Source organism: Oncorhynchus kisutch, linkage group LG9 (genome assembly GCF_002021735.2).
Source record: "Oncorhynchus kisutch isolate 150728-3 linkage group LG9, Okis_V2, whole genome shotgun sequence".
Lineage (NCBI taxonomy): Eukaryota > Metazoa > Chordata > Actinopteri > Salmoniformes > Salmonidae > Oncorhynchus > Oncorhynchus kisutch.
In genome coordinates this window covers 15,090,932-15,097,243 of record NC_034182.2, presented here as the reverse complement: position 1 = coordinate 15,097,243, position 6,312 = coordinate 15,090,932, and positions in this window count along the sequence as shown.

Here is a 6,312-nt window from a genome sequence, read left to right as displayed (position 1 = left end):
GCTTAGTGATGAGCTTTGTGGATTGAACTAGTTGACTGCATATATAGTGGTTCACTAATCCCCAACACTGCATAAGTGATGACCTCTGAACTCTTCACAACAACAACAGGATAGACTCAGACAACAGATCCGTCCATACACAGTACACAGAACTGAAGAGCCCTATACTACAAAACATAGTACATATGGTTCACACATCCTGTTACACAAACATTAAGACAAATGTATTTGACAGAGATTGTGTATTTGTCTTCAATTAAATGTCTAACAGTTCAGACAGTGAGACAGTTAATATTCTCCAATCACACTGTATTTTCAATGTATTTCAATATTTGCTCTTTTGGGACCAAAGATTGAAAGATGACCATATTTAGCAAAAAGAAGATGACAGGTCACACTGGCATTAGGCTAAACTGTCACAGCTCCAGAGGAATTTTAAGATGATCCTCCCAATCATGATAGTATCCCATATCTGACCACTCTGGACCAATAATCCATGGGTCGTGAACTCTTTAAGAGTTGCTCCATATTTGTACACTTCACTGCGACCCATCTTTACACAAAAGTAGTAACATTGCCTAAAATAAGTGATGTGCTATTAAAATTGCATGATCATCAATGGTATCTGTAGACAATGCATACAACTTTGCATCCACTGTCACTATAACATTTACTGAAGAGGGACACAAAACAATTATACTCCAAGAACCAAGACCATTAAAAGAGACTTTACAGTGAATTGTCTATCTCCATGCAGATAATTCTCGGTCAAGTAATACTAACGTTTATTAGTAACCTCCCAGGCTGCCTCAAACAAGAGCAGGTCGTCTACAGGTAGAACTTCCTCATCCCACAGAGGCAGACCCGTTCAGTGACGTCATGGATAAGGGACGGGTCAGGGGCAAGAAAAGGTAAGTGATGAGAGCAACTGATGCTCTCTCAGTTTGTTGGTCCTCTCCTCTGTAGGTTCAACAATAAACTGTCTATCTTCTCACATCCAAATATGCCACTGGAGTTCAGTTGGACTGAGAAGAGGATGCAACACACATCCCATGGTCCCAGTTCATCACTCCTAGGAGTCCACTGTCCAGGCCGCCTACTTTTTGTGATTGAATCTGACCCTCGTCTTTGAACAGAAAGTCATTCCCTGGCTGCATGCACGGGACTGAAGTCCACACACAGACATCAAGAGTAATGTTTTGACAAAGCCAATAGTGAGCAAAGGTGGAAAATATACAGATATAGGATCTTAATTTGAGCCAGTTTGCTACAGCGGGAAAATAATCCTGCAGCAATAGGAAATTAAAATTATTATGTGGATTTTAATGAATGGACATTTTTATGGGGGTTGATCCGTTTTTAGTTACTGGAAATAACAAGCTTTAGAAGCATTTTTAAAACTCAAATACACCACAAAGTTTGCATTTCCTACTGTGCAGGACAATTCTCAGCAACAAAAGAGTGATCAAATGAAGATCCTACATCATTTATAAATCAACGTTTTACAGTCATTATTTTGTGGTTTCCCTAGCCTTAAACAGTACGCCAAATTCATGATATAAAAAAATACTCATTCACATTTAGATATTGTAGTTTTTTACATAAAAAAGCTAATATTATTATTTATGTTATGAATTTGACCCTACTATTTATAGGACTACAGTTCCTTTTTTAATTAATGTAGACTATATTAGGACTACTAGAGTTGTATTATCATGCATATCATATGTCTGCAATTAAGGGACCTCGACATTATTTACAAAAGCCTAAATAATGACACAAATTACACTTTTGTTTTGAAACAATAGTTTATGTTAGGGGGGAAAAAACTGTCATTGCGTCAAAAACAAAACCTAGGTAGACTACAGTTACTTTCTGCTGATGATCACGCAGAATTATGTGACGCAATGTTTGCTTGAACTTTGCTTCTCCTCGTTCAGTGGCAGCCAAGTGTTAGGGCTGTGCAGTGTATCAACACATTGAAACCTGACCTCGCTCTTAATCCATGTTCAGTCCATGTAGCCTTTTCAAGCGAACCAACATCAAATCAAATCAAATCAAACGGGTGTTTAACCTTACAGTGAAATGCTTACTTACAAGCCCTTAACCAACAATGCAGTTTAAAGAACCCCCCCCCCCCAAAAAAAAGTAAGAGATAAGAATAACAAATAATAAAAGAGCTGCAGTAAATAACAATAGTGGGGCCAAGTACAAATCAAATCAAATCAAATGTATTTGTCACATACACATGGTTAGCAGATGTTAATGCGAGTGTAGCGAAATGCTTGTGCTTCTAGTTCCGACAATGCAGTAATAACCAACGAGTAATCTAACCTAACAATTCCAAAACTACTACCTTATACACACAAGTGTAAAGGGATAAAGAATATGTACATACAGATATATGAATGAGCGATGGTACAGAATGGCATAGGCAAGATGCAGTAGATGGTATCGAGTACAGTATATACATATGAGATGAGTAATGTAGGGTATGTAAACAAAGTGGCATAGTTTAAAGTGGCTAGTGATACATGTATTACATAAAGATGCAGTAGATGATATAGAGTACAGTATATACATATACATATGAGATGAGTAATGTAGGGTATGTAAACATTATATTAAGTAGCATTGTTTAAAGTGGCTAGTGATATATTTTACATCGATTTCCATTATTAAAGTGGCTGGAGTTGAGTCAGTGTGTTGGCAGCAGCCACTCAATGTTAGTGGTGGCTGTTTAACAGTCTGATGGCCTTGAGATAGAAGCTGTTTTTCAGTCTCTCGGTCCCTGCATTGATGCACCTGTACTGACCTCGCCTTCTGGATGATATCGGGGTAAACAGGCAGTGGCTCGGGTGGTTGTTGTCCTTGATGATCTTTATGGCCTTCCTGTGACATCGGGTAGTATAGGTGTCCTGGAGGGCAGGTAGTTTGCCCCCGGTGATGCGTTGTGCAGATCTCACTACCCTCTGGAGAGCCTTATGGTTGTGGGCGGAGCAGTTGCCGTACCAGGCGGTGATACAGCCCGACAGGATGCTCTCGATTGTGCATCTGTAGAAGTTTGTGAGTGCTTTTGGTGACAAGCCAAATTTCTTCAGCCTCCTGAGGTTGAAGAGGCGCTGCTGCGCCTTCTTCACGACGCTGTCTGTGTGGGTGGACCAATTCAGTTTGTCCGTGATGTGTACGCCGAGGAACTTAAAACTTACTACCCTCTCCACTACTGTCCCATCGATGTGGATAGGGGGGTGCTCCCTCTGCTGTTTCCTGAAGTCCACAATCATCTCCTTTGTTTTGTTGATGTTGAGTGTGAGGTTATTTTCCTGACACCACACTCCGAGGGCCCTCACCTCCTCCCTGTAGGCCATCTCGTCATTGTTGGTAATCAAGGGGGGTACCAGTACAGTGTCAATGTGCGGGGGGCACCGGTGTCGAGGTAATTAGGATAATTATGTACATGTAGGTAGAGTAATTAAAGTGGCTATGCAAAGATAATAACAGAGAGTAGCAGCAGCGTAAGGGGGGGCAATGCAAATAGTCTGGGTAGCCATTTGATTAGCTGTTCAGGAGTCTTATGGCTTGGGGGTAGAAGCTGTTTAGAAGCCTCTTGGACCTAGACTTGGCGCTCCGGTACCGCTTGCTGTGCGGTAGCAGAGAGAACAGTCTTTGACAATTTTTAGGGCCTTCCTCTGACAACGCCTGGTATAGAGGTCCAGGATGGAAGCTTGGCCCCGGTAATGTACTGGGCCATACACACTACCCTCTGTAGTGCCTTGCGGTCGGAGGCCGAGCAGCTGCCATACCAGGCAGTGATGCAACCAGTGCTCTCGATGGTGCAGCTGTAAACTCTTTTGAGGATCTGAGGACCCATGCCAAATCTTTTCAGTCTCCTGAGGGGGAATAGCTTTTGTTGTGCCCTCTTCACTACTGTCTTGGTGTGCTTGGACCATGTTAGTTTGTTGGTGATGTGGACACCAAGGAACTTGAATCTCTCAACCTTCTCCACTACAGCCCCGTCGATGATAATGGGGGCGTGCTCGGTCCTCCTTTCCTGTTGTCCACAATCATCTCCTTTGTCTTGATCACATTGAGGGAGAGGTTGTTGTCCTTGCACCACACGGTCAGGTCTCTGACCTCCTCCCTATAGACTGTCTCATCGTTGTTGATGATCAGGCTGTTGTGTCATCAGCAAACTTAACGATAGTGTTGGAGTCGTACCTGGCTGTGCAGTCATGAGGGAACAGGGAGTACAGGAGGGGACTGAGCACGCACCCCTGAGGGATCCCTGTGTGGAGGATCAGCGTGGCGGATGTGTTGTTACCTACCCTTACCACTTGGGGGCAGCCCATCAGGAAGTCCAGGATATAGTTGCAGAGGGAGGTGTTTAGTCCCAAGGTCCTTAGCTTAGTGATGAGCTTTGAGGGCACTATGGTGTTGAACGGTGGGCTGTAGTCAATGAATAGCATTCTCACATAGGTGTTCCTTTTGTCCAGATGGGAAAGGGCAGTGTGGCATGTAATAGAGATTGCATGATCTGTGGATCTGTTGGTGCGGTATGCAAATTGGAGTGGGTCTAGGGTTTCTGGGATACTGGTGTGAGCAATGATCAGCTTTTCAAAGCATTTCATGGCTACAGACTTGAGTGCTTCGGGTCGGTCGTCAATTTAGGCAGGTTACCTTAGTGTTCTTGGGAACAGGGACTATGGTGGTCTGCTTGAAACTCAGACAGGGAAAGGTTGAAAATGTCAGTGAAGACACTTGCCAGTTGGCAGCGCATGCTCGGAGTACATGTCCTGGTAAACCATCTGGCCCAGCGGCCTTGTGAATGTTGACCTGTTTAAAGGTCTTACTCACATCGGCTGCGGTGAGCTTGTTCATACAGTCGCCTGGAACATCTGATGCTCTCATGCATGATTCAGTGTTACTTGCCTCGAAGTGAGCATCAAAGTTATTTAGCTCGTCTGGTAGGCTCGTGTCACTGGGCAGCTCTCTGCTGTGCTTCCCTTTTGTAGTCTGTAATAGTTTGCAAGACCTGCTACATCCGACGAGCATCGGAGTACGCTTTGCCTGTTTGATGGTTCGTCAGAAGGCATAGCGGGATTTCTTATAAGCTTCCAGGTTAGAGTCCCTTTCCTTGAAAGTGGCAGCTCTACCCTTTAGCTCAGTGCGAATGTTGCCTGTAATCCATGGCTTCAGGTTGGGGTATGTACGTACAGTCACTGTGAGGACAATGTCCTAAATGCATTTATTGATAAAGCCAGTGACTGATGTGGTATACTCCCCAATGCCATCTGAAGAATCCCAAAATATATTCCAGTCTGTGCTAGCGAAACAGTCCTGTAGTTTAGCATCTGCTTCATCTGACCACTTTTTTATAGACTGAATCATTGGTGCTTCCTGCTTTAATTTTTGCTTGGCACCCCCATAGTCCTATTTCTCAATATTGCCTAGCCTATAGGTGGTTTAGCCTATAGGTAGGCATATTGGTGGTATATGGCATAATTTGTAATTAAATAATCTGGGTTTCATTCCTAGAAATAGTCCCCATATGTTGTGTTGGCTATGCAAACACTTGGCACCCCCATGCGTCCTGAATGAGTTGTGTTTTAAGCATGGGGTTGAATGTTGGTCAAATGCATCCATTTCTGATGGCCCAACATTACAAGAATCAATCATGGGTGAAGTAATTGATATGGATGTCAAGCAAACGCATAATTGATATTTGGCTAGTGTCTGCTGCCCAAAATCTTCCCATATCCCTCAAACCTCTCATGCACTCTAGCAAACAGCATCAATTCAACAATGACCACATCTAACAGTCAAATTTTCAGAGAAAAGTCATCCCTTGGCACGGATTGTCAACATTTCCTAGAAGGTAATGAATTATTCATTTCAGCACCACTAAGCAGTGGACAGCGCCGCGAACGCGACTCATCCGCTGTCATCTCGCTCCTAACAATCCGGTGCATACAGACGGAAATATAAAAGGCAGAGAATACACGTCATGCATCAAAGAAAGACAGCTTAGTGTAGATGACCACACATTGTTTCTTGCTGCATTGGTTGGATGCGAAGTGTGATCACTTGGATTTTGACAGAATGAGAATGCTGGCATTTTTCCTGGTTTGTGCGATAATTCGCCAGTATGGAACATCCCGGGGGACTCCAACTCCAGGATTTGGGTGGACGGATATTCCAGGTAATATCTTGCTTTGATATATTCTAATGATTTTTTGATTTCTTATAGGTTCATTTTCTTCTCATAATGTCCTGAGACAAACTTTTTAATATCCAAAATTAATAAAATAAGAT